The following is a 19927-nucleotide window of genomic DNA, read 5'->3' as shown; positions in this document are numbered from 1 at the left end:
CGCTCCCCATTTACTGGAAGACGGCTCTTGTCACCTTCATCCCGAAGGCCGGCAAACCGATCGACACGGACAACCTCCGCCCCATCTCTCTCACCTCGTGTGTGGGAAAATTGATGGAGACGATGGTGCGGGATCGGCTGTCCGAGTACCTCGAACAACACAACACCTTCGCGGACACCATGTTCGGATTTCGCCCACATAGATCCGCACAGGATGTCCTGCTCCAACTCGACCGCGAAATCTTGAACCCCATTACACACCCCCAAAACGATAAAATTGTCCTTGCGCTCGACCTGAAAGGAGCGTTCGATAACGTAACTCACGAGGTCATACTCACACATTTGAGTCAAACTCACTGCGGTACCAATACCTTCAATTACGTTAAACAATTTCTCACGGACAGACTGTCCTACATCCGAATACAGGACGAAGAGCACGGACCTTTCCTGCTCGGCACGAGGGGGACTCCACAAGGCGCAGTGCTGTCCCCTCTGCTATTCAACATTGCCATGATGCGCCTACCCGCCCTGCTTGGTGCGGTCGAAGGGGTCCAGCACGCGCTATACGCCGACGACATCACCATCTGGGCTACGCAAGGACGCCTGGGGGATATGGAGACCGGCCTGCAAACGGCCGCCAGCATAGTGGACCGCTATGCTCGAGACTGTGGTCTGCAATGCTCCCCGCAGAAATCGGAATTCGTGCATTTACGTCCCTCGCGCACATGCTCGACCCAAATCAATCTCTCGTTGCAAAGCGGTCCCATTCGCGAATCCAAGGAAATCAGAGTCCTCGGACTTTTCCTACACAACCAGCGACGCTGCGACACAACACTCGCCAAGCTCCGGCAGGTGGGGGACCAGGTGGGCCGCATGGTCCGCCGGGTTTCCAACAAGCGCGGTGGGTTACGATGCAAAGACACCTTGCGGCTGGCGAACGCATTCGTGACCAGTCGAATCTTGCATTCGACTCCCTACCTCCACCTGCGGAAACAGGAGGAGGATTCCCTCGAGGTCATCCTCCGCAAAATCATGAAACGAGCGCTGGACCTCCCAGTTTCTACCTCTACCAGCCGCCTTATGGCACTGGGGATGGTGAACACTTTTAGGGAGCTTCGGGAGGCCCACCTCAACAACCAATACACTCGTCTCACAAAGACAGGGTCGGGTCGCCGCCTTTTAGCCCGACTACACATCCAGCACACTCAATTCACAGAGGAGAGATGCCGCCTTCCCGTACACTGGAGACGCGCCCTCCACGTGCGGCCTCTCCCCACCAATATGTCCAAAGAGGATCATAATGGCAGGCGCCTGGCGCGGGCGGAAGCCTTGGACCGCCATTTTCGGAGCAAACCAGGAGTCTTCTACGTGGACGCGTCCGGCCCGGACCCCAGGGGATGGTACACGGCTGCGGTTGTCCACGAGGGTAAAACAGTAGACGCCCTTACTTTCAAGGCCCAGTCAGCAATTCACTCAGAAGAGGTTGCCATCGCTTTGGCAGCCTCTCACACCTCCTCCAAATACATAATCACCGACTCGCGAGGGGCTTGCCGTAACGTCACGCAAGGGTGGATTACTCCCCTAGCTTATCGCATTTACCAAAATTGTAGCCGAGACTCGGATCCCGCGCACCGATCTCTCGTTTGGGCTCCAGGTCACCAAGGCATCCACGGAAATGAGGCAGCCGGTGGAGCCGTCGGTAGATATGGATAGTGAGTCGGAGAGACTGAAAGAAGCCAGGCTATAACTAGAAGACGAAGAACCGCAAAATGAAATAAATGCGTCACACTTTGCTGCATAACAAATGTCCAGTCTTTAATGTAATCGTAATTAGACGCAACCGGGGGATAACGACCAAAGCTAAACACTGGACGTAGCCGGAGAGAAACCAAGCTAAACGACAAGGTGTAATCAAGCTTAACCGTGCCCCTCGCTACGTATATCCTGGCCTAGCTGTGGTAAGCAACTGACATTTTTTCTCACCCACTTCAGTTGCTAGTGCCTTCCTGTTCGTCCATTCGTTCCTTCATTGGGTCCCGTGCTGATGTGTGCTGCGTTTATTAATGTCGCCCGTAGTACACATTTTAAACAGCTGTGTAACAATCGGGGCGCACTAAGCAGCATTCCAAGTTGCTTTCCTTATCTAAGTTAGCTAACTGCCCAGGCGAAATAAGTCCCAGGATCCTATCGCTTCCCCTTGATTTAATTTGTAACTGATCTGAATACGCACTGTGCCATGTCTGTTTTTAATTAGATATGCTTCATGAGAGATCGTTACGTATTTCTGAATACATAATGACCACAGAACCGCCCCGGTGGCTTGGGGTTATGGCGCTCGACTGCTGACCCGGAAGACGCGGGTTCGATCCCGGCCGCGGCGGTCGAATTTCTATGGAGGCAAAATTCTAGGGGCCCGTGTACTGTGCGATGTCAGTGCACGTTAAGGAACTCCAGGTAGTCGAATTTTCCGGAGCCCTTCACTACGGCGTCCGTCATAGCCTCAGTCGCTTTGGTACGTTAAGCCCCCATAAACCAAACCAAATCAAACCGTAGGACAGAGCAAAGAGCAAGGCCCCACTGAATGGAGTTTTGTGATTAGGAATGCAAATTGTTTTGAGTGCATTTCCAGATTTGGAAAATATATCCTGATTAACACTCAGGAGTCGAACCTTTGCTCCGGTTTTACGAGTTATAGAGACGACGGCCTTGCTCTCAACTGCAGCGCGCCTGAAATGTGTTTTGCCGCTCCCTGTGATGTCGAAATTTATTATCCTGAACCACCTGCATTCTGGCGATGCATGGGGTTGGCGACGCTGGCTATACTGAATAAAACTGCCCTGAAAAAAAGCTTCTTGAGTGCTCGAAATGCCATCTTTTCAAATTAGGTATAACGTTACTAACGGTGACAAAGAATCGCCTCGAGCGTGAATTCTACGATGCATCGAATTATGATAATGCACTGATGAAGCACCGGGTCTGTCAACAAGAAACATTAAAACGGATTTTTTATTTTATTTATTTATGAATACTGTCAACCCTCATTTGAGGGTCATTACAGGGAGGGAAAATGAAGAGAAAAAAATGCATATATAACCATGAATGAACAAGCTTCTTCGAGCATACAATACAAGAGAGCATAGAAACGCAACACAACTCACATCACTGTAGAGCCACCTGCTATACAAAAAGAAATATTTGACAATCAGTTACGCGCACGTTTGCAGGAATCCCATGCCTAGACGGAATCCCCAAGTGCATTCAAGAATGCCGCTACACCAGTAGACTCAGCAACGTGAGCGGGCAGTTTATTCCAGTGCTCAATAGCATCCGGAAAGAATGAGCAGCGAAAGACGTTAGTTCGTGTCAAGTATGGCCGAATTGCTTTGTGGTGGTTAAGGCGGGAGCTTAGTCTACCTGGAGGCTGCAGATATTTTTCTTTATTGATGTTAATTTCTCCGTGAATGATTTGGTAAAGTATTTTTAATCTCTGCCTTTTACGTCTTTTTTCTAATGTTTCTAGACTACATGAGTTTAACATCTCCGTTACCGAATCTGTTTTCCTGTATTTTGAACAAATAAATCTCGCTGCACGTCTTTGAATCTTTTCTATTTCCGTTGAAAGAATCTTCTGCCGAGGAGACCATACTACAGATGCATATTCTAGGGAAGGCCGGATGAGAGATTTGTATGCTAAAAGTTTGACATCTTTCGTTGCTCTCCCCAACTTTCCTCTTAGAAAACACAGTTTTCTATGTGCCACCGCACAAACATTTTCGACATGATTGTGCCAACTTAGGTTGTGAGAAATTGACACCCCCAGATACTTGAATGTACTAACATTAACCAAATCGTGACCTGCAATACTGTACTGAAAAGAAATTATATTTCGTTTGTTAGTTATATGGGTAAATGTGGTCTTATTGAAGTTGATTTTCATTTCCCATTTCTCACACCAAAGAGCAAAAGCCTGCAGGTTTTGGTTAATGTTAATCTGATCTCCTTCACATGTGACAGGTGCATAAATGAGGCAATCATCCGCAAATAGTTTCAGTTTAACAGAATTTCCAACTGCACATACTACGTCATTGATATAAACTAGAAATAGCAATGGCCCCAGCACAGAACCCTGTGGTACACCAGAATACACATCCAAAAAGCCAGACTCGCAATTGTCAACACGTACCGCCTGTTTGCGTTTCGCCAAGTACGCTTCTATCCATCTAAGGATGTCTCCATTAATGCCAGCCCTTCGCACTTTCAGGAGTAATTTGTCATGAGGAACCTTATCAAAGGCTTTTTCAAAATCTACACAAATAACATCAATCTGTCCCCGGTCATCTATAGCTTTAGAAAGGTCATGTATTGTCTCAATTAACTGTGTCACCGTTGAAAACCCTCCACGGAAGCCATGCTGACATTCAGAAAGTAGTCCATTTGTTTCCAAAAAAATGATAATATGTTTCGCAATAACATGTTCCATTACCTTACAGCAGATTGAAGTAAGTGACACAGGCCGATAGTTGTTCATAAGTGTGCGATTGCCACTTTTAAATACGGGTATAACAATGGCAGTGCGCCAGTCTTGTGGCAGATAATGAGTTACGAGTGATTTTCGGAATATAATTACCAAGTAGAAGGACACCCATTCAGCATACCGTTTCAAGAAGCATGTAGGTATTCCATCCGGGCCGATAGCTTTTTTTTCGTCCAATTCTATCAGCTGCTGAAACACGCCGCTTTGAGTAAAGCTGATAGCATCGATAGACGTTTCACGAGAATGTGCTTCGTCGTGTGCGTCGCTTTGGCTCGTGTTTCTTGCGAATACAGATTGGAAATATTTATTGAAGTGGTCGGCCATATTCGTTTTATCTGCAATAAGTTCGGCTCCCACTGTCACCTGCTTTACTCTTTCCTTTCTTTTATCAAGATAGCGCCAAAATTTCTCTGGAGAATTTCGCAGAAAACCACTAAGAGTGTGATTGAAAAATCTTTCTTTTGCAGCCGATAGCAACATTTTTATTTTTTGACGTAAAACCTGTATGTCGTTGAAGTCGGCTTTCTTTCTACGCAATCTTTTCAACTTTCGTTTCGCGTGAATGATATCCCTGGTGACCCATGGGTTGCGCTGCTTTGTTTTCTTAACTCTAGTTGGAACGTACCGGTCGACACAAGTACTGATGATAAGTTTAAGACGCTGCCATAACCATTCAACTGATGCATTTTCAGAGGCACTTTCAAATTCATCAAAACAAGTTTCCAGGTAATCCAGGATGGATGTATCATCGGCCTTCCCGTACTCTTTGATTTCTACTCGAATCATAGGTTCCGCAGGAACGTTTACAGAAGTAAGCACTTTCACGAAAATAATTTTGTGATCAGATATTCCATCGGTGACATTTGTTTCAATATCTCCTACATTATTTGAGAGGAACACCAAGTCCAGTAATGACTGTGACTGAGGCGATATCCGTGTAGGTTGTCCAACTACTTGTCTCAAATTGTAAAAGAAAGCAATATCCAGCAATTTTTCCGCGCTAGAAATTTCTGTATGCCCAGGCGTAGTCAATCCCCAATCAATATGTGGCAAGTTGAAATCGCCAGTCATTACCAGGCGGGTGCTCCTAGTTACATGACTGAAAAGAAACTCATTTAACTTGTCGAGAAAATCGGGTGAAGTATTCGGTGGCCTGTAAATTGCTCCTATGACGTACGCAGCACCAGAAAACATAATTTTACACCACACTGACTCCGGCATTTCGCTCGTAATCGTGGAAACTGAGAGCGATGACTTCACAATAATGGCCACACCACCCCCACGGGAATCTCGATCCCATCTGAGCGTTGTGTAGCCAGGAGGAACAATGCAATCAGAAGAAACATCACTGTTGAGCCATGTTTCCGTTATGCAAACGACATGTGGGTTCTCTGAGAGCAATAAAAATTCCAATTCTGTGACCTTGTTAAGAATGCTGCGAGCATTCAACAGAACTATCCTGAGCTATGAATTACTTTCACTTCTGGAAGGTGACCCATTATGGCTGTCATCTGCTGTCTCCGATCCGTTGTGGGTGTTTCGAGCACCCTTACGTTGGGTCCGGCAGAGCAAACGCTCGTTTCGAGTGTCATCCCAAGAGTACAGACGGTCATCTATCTTCAGTTTATCGTGAACCAGCGATACCTTTTGTCCGTTAGATCGTTCGACAGCAGCAGACTGCCACAAATTCCTCCGAACTTGTGCAATATCTTTTGCGTAGTCATTGCTGACGCTAACAGACGTGCCTTTAAGTTTGTGGCAGTTTTTAAGAACGCTATCTTTTTCCCTGGAATCATAGAATTTCATAATTACTGGTCTAGTAGCTCCTGTTTTCTTTCTTCCTAGGCGATGAATTCTTTCGACTGAAGTAATCTGAACACCAAGATCCTTGTGGAAAATATTGTCTACAACCGCTTTTCTCAGATCTAACTCTGACTCAGTGGCTTGTTCAGGGAGCCCAAAAACTAAAAGATTGTTACGCCGGCCGCGGCTTTCAAATTCCACTAACTTTTTAGCTTGCTCTTTGATGATAGACTCAAGGTTATCAATTCTTGTGCTCATTTCCTTGAATGCCGCTAGAAAGTCCGATAACCCTTCCGTCCTTGCATTCAGCTCACCGATTTCGTCTTGAATAGCTTTCAATTTGCGATCCGTGTCTGCCTGATTCTTTACAATCATCTGCAAGTATTCCTCTGTTGTAGGCCCCGGATTCTCCTCAATATCACCCGACGTCAACAGCAACAACAACACTGTCCAGCAATCACTCAAAATTGCGCGACACCTGCGAGGGCACGGCAGGACTACTGCAAATCTATTGTCATTTCTGTTAGAATGAACATTATGCCAGGAACTAACCTGCAAAACCAGCAGAAGGCGTTTAGCCATGCTGTCCCACAGGCGAGTGCCGTGCCCTCTGAAGAGGCCCGCGCAGGACTGCCGCTTTTGTAGATCCGCTGTAGATGACGTAATTGTCCGGTGGTGTTTCTTCTCGGCAAAACGTAGTTCCACCGTCACGTTTTCCAGATGAGCAAGCGGGAATGCGTGCACGGGTAGTACGCAGGCAATTGCATCTTGTGTCACGCTGCTTTCTAGATGATCCGGCAGGTTCAGTGGTAGCCCATGTGAAGTGTTCGTTGTCGCATCCGAAAACCACGACACGACCTGCAAAACCAGCAGAAGGCGTTTAGCCATGCTGTCCCACAGGCGAGTGCCGTGCCCTCTGACACAGCTGAACAAAACGCTCAGTAAGCATAGTGATGCGGAACTTAACAAGGAAAGATCTGGACGAAAAAATGTTTGCTTAAATGGCCTAAATTGGCAGTTGTGCTAGTGAACGCGCGATGGCCGAGCCAGAACGCGCCTTCCCAAAACTCACACTCTGACTGCTTCGTTATTTGGTGCTCACAGAAATGAAGCGCGGAGTTAATAGAAATCAACACTATCTTGCTCCGCATGATCTTCCGTTCAACTTTCCAAGTCATTAGCCCTAATAACTCTTATTAGTACATTATCTGGCTTGCAACATGCCTGTTCGTCTAATGGGACACGAGGACAAAATTTAGTTGACCTGTACAAATAAGTACCATGACCGAATCACATAGAGGCCACTCCAATCGAAAACGGACCTTTTTATAAGCTTGAAAATTCCAACAAACAAAATAGAGCTCTTGCTATGATTGGCCTATACCTCAGGTACGATGCGTGCGTCAACACCGGCTTTCGGGCGCGTATGCTCGCGGTGACACTGCCATTCCCTTCAAAACGGCTGCAATCTGCCCTTTTCGGTAAAGGCGTCACGATTTTGATTCAACTGCAGGGAAAATCCTTAAATGCGATTTCCTTGGCAACAAATGCGTCGTATCTTGGCGGGCAAACCCCCCGAAAGAGCCAAATAATCAACTTTTAGTGAGAGAACTAAATACATGCTAATGGTTCTCAGCGTTTCTTTGGAGTATAGTTTAAACAAACCTTTCGTGCATGAGAAGGCATCGAGGCGTCCTCTCTGGTCGGGCCAATTGCGCGTGATTTTTGTTTTCCTCAGCTCGAGCGTTCATTCATATAAGCGCTTAAAGGGAAGAAAACATGAATTAATGCCTGGATCACATGCAAATTTCATGAAATGCTGAGCTGTGTTTCGGAAGGGGAGCATATCTTCAAGACAAAGACAAGTCGTCCATTCGATATATATTCGAGCCTCTCTTAACCGTTTCAACCTTTTTCAGCTTAATAACATGGAGAAAAAAGACACATCGCTTGAACGAGACCTGTCCACAGGATTTGGTAAAATGAAATAGGGAAGAAGAAGAAATCAGTGCTCTTCATCGTTCCTTTTCTTGAAGCCAGGCTTACTTGCTGGTCGAGGTAATATTCGTATGTTCTTCTGTTGGTACCAAGGGAGCGTCTCTGAGGCTTTGAAGAAAAGGAGAAGTGCACACCGCGGCAAAAGTGTTCCAAGTCGTAATGTCTGGCTCTGCGCGGTCATGGGATTCGGAGCCATGGAGCGGAAGCTACGGTGAAGAAAGCGGATCCACAAGCCCATCTGTGGAGACACAGACTTCCATCGAAGAAAGTACTGCGCCTTCGACCGGCGAGTCGACGATTCAAAAGCGCTTGAGTCGAAACGGCAAGGGTGTTCAACCCAGGGCAAGTAAGTCGGCAGCATGGAGACACATGGTGAAATCTGACTACCGAGAAAGAACAAAGGATGGTTCGAGGCCGGTCGATAACGTTGCCAACGCTGTACGGGAAGACGGCTACAACCTTCTAACCCAAAGCTTGGCCAGGCTTGTCAACTCTTTAAGCGCCGCTGTGGATGCCTGCTGTGGTCCGTCACAACCACTGGCAACAAATCCTGAGGACGAGGCTGACTGTCGAGACAACCGCTCGAAGGGGGAACTCACAGGGGACGCGGCAACGGCAGCCGATCCTGGAAAAACAATACCCGATGCGTGTGCACTCAAAAACGGTACAGCAATGCCTGGTTCAGCTACGGCCGGACGCAATGATCTGCGGGAAGAGAGGGACGAGCAAAAATCTGCCGCCATTCTGGCGCCGGAGAACAGGACAATGGTAAACACCCAGGCATCCCAGAAGGCGAGTGATTTCCTCGATCTCATCGCCTCATGCCAAAGATCGCCATTAGAACTCCTAGAAACCGAACTAAAGGCCAATAAAGAGCTCGAAGCTAAGCTTCTTCGCGATGAAATCTTGCGTCTGACGAGCGAAGAGTCTCTGCACGAGCTTTTGGAGAAGGAGCATCCTGATGCGGACGCCCCCAACCCGTCGGCTGGCAATGTATCGATGCAGTCAGAAGGTGAAATTGAACATTCTGAAGCCAAATTTGTAAGCGAACTTCCTGACGATCAAGAAGCTCAAATGGTGAAGACGGAGTTGATCGCCGCTGACCCGTCGATGGATCCGTCGCCCACCTCACCTCCAGCTGGTTTGACTAGAGAGTGCGACGCTGTGGAATTCGAAGACAGCCCCGTAAACGAAGGCGAGAACAAAGACGTCGGGGACGAGGAACCGGAGGGCTGTGAAGACAAGGGCGAACCTGTCACTGAAGGCAACCCTGACGACAGCGATGAATTGGAAAAGCTCCCCGTTGAAGAACAGCTGAACCTTGATGCACCCGAAGATCAGCAGCGCACTGCCGTCGCCGGCGCGGGTGGAGACGCCCCCGAAGGAACGGCGGCAAATGACGCTCGGGACATCATGGGCCGTGCTTCACTGCCAGCAGATGTCATCGAAAGGATTGGGGACCTTCCGAGGGAGGTATCCAGTGCTGCCGCATCTGCTGGTAGTCGGCAGGTTGCGCAATTGTCTTCATCGACTGGGAACACTGAGTTGATCTTCCGTTATAAAACTCCACTTGGGCTCACCGTCGCACTTCTCTTCTTGACGGCGGTGGTCATCTTCTCGGTCACAGTCGGCCACTTAATGCACAAGGACTCAAACATAGAAGAGGGAGGCACTAAGGCGCTGATATTTCAGGATTGGAACATCAGCGAAAGCAGCCGCGCTCTGCTGATTCCAGAAGAGGAGACCGAAAGGGGCATTCTCACCTTAGATGTTAATTAGGGTACCAGTTATGGGTACGTGACTCCCCTTCCGGCATCATTTCTTCATGCATGTTATCGATGTGATGGAGAGGAGACTGCAGTTTCGGAAAGCATTGCATTGACAACGATTCCGTATTTACGCGCAAAATGACGACTTCTTGACGAATGACTGCTCAAGTGAGAGGCGTGGCCACTGTGCTTGCGTGATTGCAGTGATTGTGCTAGTGTGATTTATGTGAACATATTCTACATGTTAATAGTTGCTTTTCTTGGCTGTTTCTTTAAGCTACAGCTTCTCCATTAACACTTGTCTACGGAATAGTTCGTCACCTTAAGTGGCTTTTTGCAAATGCGTGGCTTACAGAACATCGGAATGTCGAGACCCCTAAACATCACGATAGCAAAATAAAGCACAAATAAAAGGTAGATAGACACCTATATGTGCTTTGCTTGGAGTCTTGCTTGCCTCCTCATATTTCCTATCATTAACGTCACATGTTTGCTGAGCGAAAGCATGTGACGTGATAACTTGAGAAACCTGCAATAACTGCGTTACCATCGCAGCTCACCAGTAAAAGAGGAATGTTTTTAGGCCTTAGGAAGGCGCCGACTGAAGAGCTGGCAGGCATGGAGGCGCTCCTGCAAGTCGCCAATGTATGCATCCTACGCAGTGTCTTTTAAAGGGAGACTGAAGCACTTTTTCTGAAAATCGGGCTGGCAGCGGCATCCTATAGTTCTTCATGCTGTATACTGGAATATCGCATCCAAAGAAGGCAAAAACAAGCGCGAATTGCCTTTTTTAGCCGAAATGTGCGGCCTGTGCCGCGGGGCACGCCGCGCGGCGCGCCGCCGCCCGTGATTGGTCAAGAGAGGTCGTGACGTCACTTTGAGGACTGGAGAAGCTGCCGATGCGGATCCGGCGCTGCGTTGAGGGCAGATCGCAGCTTTCCGTGTCGTTGTAAAAGCGAATACGGCGCCTATTTTTTTTACTGACCACCGAAGAAAGGGATACTACAGTTTGCTCATTCCACGTATCGCCTGAAACCAAAAAAGACACAAGCAAAAAATTCTATGCCTAGCACAAGCATACGCCAGCGTCAAAGACGCGATGCAGACCATGCGTAAAAGGTGCCAGCACAACCTCGGCTCGTTTTCTCGGAAAGGAAGGGGTGCGAACAATACTCAAGTCAATTACCACTACCGGACGCCTCCTGGCTCGCCCGGAAGAGCGTCATCCTAAAGAAAAGGACCAAAGCACTGTGTACAAAAAATCCTGTTCTCAGTACCCGGCGTTGCAGGTTGGGGCAAGAAAGTATTTCAAGGAAACGATGAAGGAGCACAAAGTTGGTGTCAAAATTAGCGAAGCGCAGTGGCCAAGCACTGCGAGGCATGTGACCACAAGATAGTGACACAATCATGGTGCGCTGGAAACCAAGCCAAATACGCGCACAGATACGCTTCACTCCTGGCGCGTTCAGCAGATGCCAGAAAATATTAATCGCTGCCTCGGAAACGTTCGCCCTTCCTAGATTTGCAGGTTCAGTGAAGTAGTTGCCAACAATATGTGTGTTTAAAAGCCAAGCTAGCTGCAACTCGCCCGCTGCCACAACTTGATGAAGGAACCGAGTAAGGTTGCGGTGTTTTTTTGCAAAAACTCGGTTGGCATTCATTTCTCTCATAAATTTGCATCCGAAATCAACGTCGAACGCTTTCATTTTAATTGCTTAGCTAGGATTAAACGAGATGCCGCATATGAAGAGCTTCGATGCTTGCTTGCTTTGCTTTATTGTGCTTTGCTCTGCTTGCTTGCTTGCTTGCTTGCTTGCTTGCTTGGACACGTCGAACCGAGTATAAAATCACTAACCGAGCCTCGCTGAGCACGTCTCAGGTGGTCTGGCCGCACCTAAGCTGAGGAGAGCGACACATGCTTAAGCCTCTATAAGGTTTCTTCAGGGGCTAAGTGAGCATGTTTCTACTTTTAAAAGAGGCGCTTCTTCGGAATGGTGACACGCCTCTTATGCGCGAGGAAATCGATGAACTGTGTCATGGTTCAGCCGCGCCTTTCCGACAGAAATCTCCAGAGATCACACTAGGACAAGCTCTGCCTGTAGCCGCTCTTACGAAAGTGTTTCGAGCAGAGTAAGCTTGCTTTAGACGGCTTGAATTCTTCGTCACAGCAGCGAGCGCTTGCGCTGCGAGCTTGTGATCTTGCGGAAAACAGTGGAAGACGACACAGTCGCGGCCGTAGTTGTTCGTGGACACGAACGCAGAGTAGTACCTATTGAATCTGATTCTCAAGGTCGGCTGACACGCTTTGTACGTCACAACGCACGCAGTACGAGGAACAACGCGTTCAGCACGAGAAACAACGCGCGCTGAAAGCGCGCTCGGGTGCGCCGAAGCATCCCCGGCTCCTCAACATGACGTCACGCTGGCCGACATGGACGAGGTTTCCCTCTCCGCTGTTCCCCTCTCCGCTGTTCCCCTCTCCTGCGCTCGCGCGGGGCGCGGGAAATTTAAACATCGCGTTTTTAATTGGTGATTGCGCCACTGTTTTAGCCAAAATCGAAAAAATAATTTCACAGACGTCATCAGCTAAGACACTACTTCAAAACCCTAGAAGGTTAGCTGATTCGAAAACCGCCTCAGTATCCCTTTAATGTGGAAAAAGACGCTGTTTCATGACGAGATGTTCATTCGTGTCCTACCACTTATTGTCTGTTTGCTCAAATTAAGCAAAGTGCGACCCAGTAATGTTCCACTTGTAGAAGTTTTACCTTTCCTAAGAAATTTTCGTTCTAAATTCTAAAGTTCTAAATGTGCTGTATGAATGCAGGGTGCTTAGGGCCTAGTCAGGTGACCTCAAGTGTCACCTTTAGCCCTGTTCACCTAGACAATTGTATTTTGTCTGAATTTCAATAAATTTCAAATTTCAAAACTGTGCTTAATAGTATGAGGGAATCCACACGTGTTTTCTGGCAACCTAGTAGGGAAAATGGAGTTCTTTGGGCCAAAGACATTTTCGGCTAAATATCAAGATCGCATTAGAACGAGGCGGAAACTCGGTAGTCTTTTAAAGTACGATAGTTAACACGACACAACCAGCACTCTTACACAGACGCTCGACGCACCCTCCGCATCAAAGAAACCGCGAAAATGATTCTGAAATCATGCCGTTATGGTCACCACTACTAAGCTGAGTTCTCGTGCCGTCTCGTCCACGATAACCCATTCGGAGTATCGCCATAGGGTGACATAAACGCTAAGAGTGGACACTGGGGCCATTTCGCAGCCGAGCTCTGCATCCTACGCCTTCACCAGATGATGCTGCACATATACACACACAGCAGACTTTCTGTGTAAGTAACACACACACACACACGCACACACGCACACACACACACACACACGCACACACACACACACACGCACACGCACGCACACTATTACAGTAACTCAAGCAGAATAATTAATTGAACGATACCTGTGCCTTGTTTCCGTCAAAAGGAGAGGAAGAAAAACTGTTTGCGCTGTGTTGTTTCCTTTTCCGGTTGACCCACCCGCTCAGATAAAGCACTGCTGGCGAAAAGTCTGTTGTGGGAAAAAAAAAAACCTCACTTTACTCGAAAAAGAAGCCTCTCGGACCCCTACCAGAAAACGAGAAGCTGCAGAATCGCCGCTACAGTATGTCGCGCCGCTTTGCCATGCGCCACCTGTGTTTTCTAGCAGCAGCTACAAAGAAGAAGAAAGACAGTCCGCAGGTTGCAGGGCGAAGACACAGCCTTCCACCGTAGAAAATACTCCGCCATTAGCAATTGAGCCTTATTCCACGTCTCCATAGCACTGGAGTCGTGCAACCCGGAGCAAGCAAACTCATATGCTTTTCTGTCCCCGGCGAAATCGGACGAAGAAGAATGAAGGTAGGCTTCGCAGGCTTTGCATGACGCCGCCTATACACTACGACAAGCCGACATCAATCTCCTCACGTTACGGTTCGCAGTGGTCTTCAGCTGTTCAAGCACCACGGTGGACGCTTGCTGCACGGGTGCAACCACCAAATAAATAACGAACTTGGTGATCGAGACTACGGGCCACCGGGATACATCAAAACAGCTATTGCAGTTACAGTTCAGCTACAAAGGAGGATATCCTGGTCGCGTGTACTCAGTGGCGGTTCAGTAACGGACAGCTCTGCTACACCTGGCGACTCCGGAAACAAATCGCCAAAACATCGAGCCCGGCATTCTCGCAGATGCAACCGCAAATGGATGGCAGCAAGGAGTCCGTAAACATGAACGAGTTCCTCGACGACGTCGCCTCAGACCAAAGATCGCCCTCAGAAGTCCTGGAAGCCGAAAAGCACGAAAAGCAGGAGGAGGAGGAACAAGAGAAGCTTCTCCAGGATGAAACACCGCATCCGCCAAGCGAAAAGCCGGTTCCGGAGCTACAGGAGGAAGAACAGCGTGATGCGGACGCTCCCAACGTGGGGGATGAAAACGCACTGACGAAATGGGACGATGACACTGCAAAGTATGCCGCCTTGTTTGTGCGTGATCCTCCTGATAACCAAAGAATACAGACAGCGGACGCAGAATCTATCGGCAATGTTTCGGGGGAGGCGTTGACCACTTGCCCTCCATCCGCGTTCCCAGCAGAAAGCGACCCTGTTGAACTCCAAACAGAGGGAAGCATAATCGAGAACGAGGCTGAGGACAAAGAAGTCGTTGAGGAGCCACAGGAGGTTTGCGAAGTCAAGACCGAATATCTCAGTGAAGGCAGGCCAGAGGGCAGAGATGTGGAAGCCCCCGTTGGAGAAGAACAACTTGGCCTCGATGCAGCGTATACTCAGCATCCTGTTGCAGCCGGAACGGGAGGAGATGCCCAGGAAGGAACTGCGGCTAGTGACGCTCAAGGCATCGTGGGTCTTGCTTTGCTACCACCGGATGTGATCGAAAAAATTCCCGACCTACCACGACAGGCATCCAATCCTGCCTCTTCTACTGATGTTCGGGAGGCTGGGGAGCCAACTGCGCCGACAGAAAACACGGAATTGGTCTTCCATTATAAAGCGCCGCTGGGGCTCACTGCGACACTTCTCTTCTTAGCTGCGGTAGTCATCTTCACGGTCACGGTCGGCCACTTACATCACAAGGAGGAAAGCCAAGAAGAGGAAGGCACCAAAGCACTCATATTTCGGGAATGGAACAAAAGCGACAGTAACCGCGGTCAGTTAATGCTTCCAGAAGATGAGACCGAAATAGACATTCTTACTTTGGATGTTAATTAGAATAGAAGTATAAATATCTACTATAACCAACAACACAATTACGCCATTATACATCGTTTTTCTATAATTTTCGCTTATATTTTTGTGCATTATGGGTTGCGATTGTTCATAGTTGACGATTCATTTTGTGCACAAATCCTGCAGTTTGTTATTCATTATCGGATGTGATATAAAATTGTTCACACAGTAAGTTGCCTCAAATATGAAGCGCGATCACTAAGCTTGTGTGACTATACAAGCGTGCCTTTTGGGAACAGTATAAGATTCAACGCTGCCATAACAGCACAAATTTAAAAAAAAAGTCAAAACTTTCCCCAATGCTCTTTGGTTTCGGTGGCTATTGACTTCTTTAATTTGTGTGTCATAACGAGCTCCTCATTTTCCTTGTGTGCTCAATAGCTAAACGAGGGCCGTAGTCCTGGCAGTGTTGATGCCACAGGTAGCATTAGAGGGTTCTTGCACAGCTTCTGCCTTCACCATTCGATCGCGTTCTTACGTGACGCAGTAATAAAGGGCCTACTACGTCCGCCCATACGGACGAGGAGGGCGCTGGTGAACAGACTCATGGTTAGGTTACACTCAAAACAAATACGCCCGAAAGTATAAGATTCGACAACCGCTGACGTAGTTCAGTTGGTGGAGCACCGGATGCGAAGTTTGGAGGTCGTGGGTTCGGGTCCCACCGCTGGCATCTGGCTGTTTCTCCTTATACTTTGTAATCAAATATCTTTCAAGAATAAAAACACAAGCTCTATTATTTTTCATTGATAAGCACTTCAAATGAAAAAATCAAAACTTCTGTGCTTGGTTTCGGTGACTGTTGACTTCCTTAATGAGTACTGTCAGTTAAAGCATTTGGCCATTACATTTTATCTCGATGGTGTTGCCTTGAATGGTGGTCTCTGTTACTCTTCACTGCGTTTAGTTCAGTCCGTTAACCACGTGGCTTAAAAGAATATGAATTCGTTAACGGCGTTTAAAAAAAAAGGACGATATGAAGAAAAAACTAGCAAAACTTCAAACGCTCTGCAGAAAGTTACTGTTAAATTGCTCAAAACAAGTTTCTCCTACCACTCTTGTATATATACCATCGCATATTGAATACCATTCATGTGTCATGTGAAGATGGATGGAACGCGAATAAACCTACCCTTGTTCCGCCGGGTTCAGCGGATAAGCCGGCGTAGTTGGCGTCTTCGCAGGTGCTTGCGGAACAGCCGGGTTGAGTGAGAGGGTCGGGACGTCGCACAAAAAACTATGGAATGAAAGTTAATAAAATATTAGAAAACAAGTCCTTAAAAGGTCGCAAGTCGACTCAAACATCATTAGGACGCAGTACATGGCAGAAAGAGGGCATGAAAGTGGATTTCTTAGCAACACAAAGTAAACATAGGAGGGACAGCCTTGGGGTACTTGCGAGGAACTCCGTGACGCCAAACCGTAGCAACCGGATGGCAAAAGAAGAATTTGATGGCGAAGCAGCGACATTACAGTTCAAGTTATTTAAAGCTGTACCAGTACACCTTCGTGAGCACATTCCACTGATGATGATGTCCTCATGCTTAATGGCACATTCCACTGAATTTCGGGCCCACGAAGAGAAGGAGGAAGAGGAATGGGCCAGTACCTTTGTTCTCCGCAAGGAAGCCCTGCCAGTGAGGATGACGTGGAAGCTCAGCTTGTGCGCTCGGAGGCGGCCGATACAGGCACGGCTCACTCTCAGTTTCAGCTCAGTGCGGGCTTCGGTACGTCGGACTGCGGACCACCTCAAGCCACAGCGTCAGATGCCGTGCCACGCGGCGCTGTCCATGCCAGCCCGGATGCGATGGCCGAGGAGCTCCGTACACCTGCCCCTTCGGCATCGGGCGACAAGGAAACCAAACAAGCAACGGGAAGGCCCACGACACTCCTGTGAGTGAACAACTGTTGCACGCGTATTCGTGGGGGCCCATCTTGAGTCCAGCGCAGTTCATACCAGGCGACATCAGTATGTAGGGAAACGCATGTGCCACAGGCTGTCCAGAGGGCTAGTGCTTTGTTCCCATGAGTCCTGGAGGCTGCTTCCATGTGATGTCCCTGACACTTTTGCTGTACAGTTCTGTGGATTCCTAGAGAGAGAAAGCTAGCTGGGGGCTAGCTTTCGATAGTCAGTTGTGCGAATCAGGTCGAGGGGATTGTATGGCAACAGCTGGAACAGGACAGTGCTAATTGCAGAGATATAGGAGGGGGATTTGCCCTCTACTAGGTTTAGTCAGGCTGATGATGATGGATCACAGTGTCACGAGCCATATATTAGCCGAATGAGAAACGGCAAGTTCCTGTGTAGCCGCGAGAAACCACCAGCATTTCACTGTAATTTACCGGTTGTTTTATGCCTATAACAGGAAACAATTCTTTTCAGAAATGTCCGCAAATGCGGATTATTTGTCGCTTGCTTTAGTGCGTTTGTTGATTTTTATTTTATGAAGAAAGTACCCCGAAAAACCGGAAAATTAATTTATGAACCGTGAAATGATGTAAAAAGGGGCAGGATAAAATTTGCCGTGGCTTTCCCTACGCTGTATACGAAACAGTCATCGATGGCTACTTTTCCGGTTAGTTGAGTGTATATATATATATATATATATATATATATATATATATATATATATATATATATATATATATATAGCACAATAAGCTAAACGTACTTGGTTGCTAGAGGTAAGATGCGGAATCAAGAAACGCTTCATTTAAGTAAACATTCACACACCTGTTTCCCTCTATGATCTCTCTAACCTGCTGATTTTCATGACGCGCGGTAGTTCGCTCAAGCAGGCATGCATGGCTTAAAGTGGGTCCGTCGCATAATGCGAGTCCCGCATTGACACCAGTGCAGGCTAAAATGGCCTGGCTGCCCTGGTTAAGGCTATAATCACTTTTCTCTAACCTGCTGTATCCGCATCTTTTACATGCCACGAAGCATTATTTGAAATGTTGCACATTTACTAAATTGTGCTCATAGTGTGCTTTGCTTCATTTTCTCGACGGCATTGCAGGGAGTCTAGTCAGTCTACTTCGAGACACCAGCAAAGGGGCGCCGCGCGCGGACGCTCTGGAGAGCCACAGGCACCAGGGGACACTGCAAGCAGTCCCAAGAGCGCGCAGCGAGCGTCATCAGCCAAAAGAAGCCACAGGAACACTGCCGCCAAAAGCGATGCTGCGGAAACGCAGCAACAAGAAAGCATCAAAGGAAGCCACGCCACTACTGGAACCCACGAATCTGCTGTGAGTTTAACGCTTTCTTTGCCTTGCTTTTTCCGATTAAATAATGAGAAATGTGGCGATGATCATAAGTTACAGTCATATCTCACCTGTGGCGCACAACAAATCGAACAAAATTCAAATTAGGCGGCTCCAGCTATTTGCATAAATTCGCTCAAGATGTTTCAAGGAGGTCTCGATGCAAGACTGCTAATAAATCGTGCCTTGTCCTGTTCCTTCCTATGCGGTACACAAATCTCTGCTAAGATGCCACATAGACTGTGAGTTAAGAGCAACCACGACATTCCTATCAGTGATAGCTGTCATGTTCGGCGTAGCGTATCACTTGATTAGGATAAGCATTTATAACTTACCGAAGTCAGTTTCCACATCTCCACTGTCCTCTTTGTTGTGCCGCTGCTACTGCGAGATAAACCCACTCAGCGCCTGGTGTAGGCAGGTTTGGTTTGGCTTATGGATGTTTAGCGCCCCAAAGCGACTCAGGAAACGAGGGACGTCGTAGTGGATTGCTCCGGAAATTTCGACTACCTAGGGTTCTTTCACGTGCACTGACGTCGCACAGTACATGGACCTTTAGCATTTCGCCTCCATCGAAATGCGACCGTCATGGCCAGTATCGAACCCACGTCTTTCGGGTCAGCAGCCGAGCGCCATAACCACTGAGCCACCGCGGCGGCCTGGTGTAGGCGACGCCATTTATGGAAGCTTCTCGAAACAAGACGTGCCTAGCAAATTTGTTGTAATCAGTAAAATTGTTTTAAAGCGCAACTCTAGGCGCCCATTCCTGGTTTGAGCGGTCTGCCTCGAGACCGTTGCATCGGGCGAGGCAGTTGTAGAAACGCCTTCTCTGGACTGTCGGAAACCGGTTCCGCCTCCGCTTCCACCGTGCTAGCGCGAGGTGCTCATGACAGTCCAGTGAACAATATGGCAGCGCCCAGGGAGCCCTTATTGTAAAGGTCTTTACACTCTTCCGGCTTGTCACCCAAACCAGGAGACTAGAGGACGTAATAGCTGCGCCGCTGTGCGGCGTCCTCTCGCAGGCGTAGCCAGTACTATCTCAAACCACGCGGTTTCGGTTTTTCTCGTAAGTGAACCTTAAATTTTTTTATCTGCAGAGGCATAGCAAATTGCACTTTCTAGAATTAAAATCCTGATACCAATATCACTACAGTAGGCTCAAAAGCTCTCAGTATTTTAGAAGCTTAAGAGTGATAGCAAAGGACTCAACTTTTCACTATTAGTTAACCAGCCTGCTAGTTAGGAGACCTTAGGTGCATTATGA

This window comes from Amblyomma mixtum, chromosome 2, assembly GCF_055824585.1.
Source record: "Amblyomma mixtum isolate Tamu chromosome 2, ASM5582458v1, whole genome shotgun sequence".
Lineage (NCBI taxonomy): Eukaryota > Metazoa > Arthropoda > Arachnida > Ixodida > Ixodidae > Amblyomma > Amblyomma mixtum.
Note: the sequence above shows the minus strand (reverse complement) of the source record.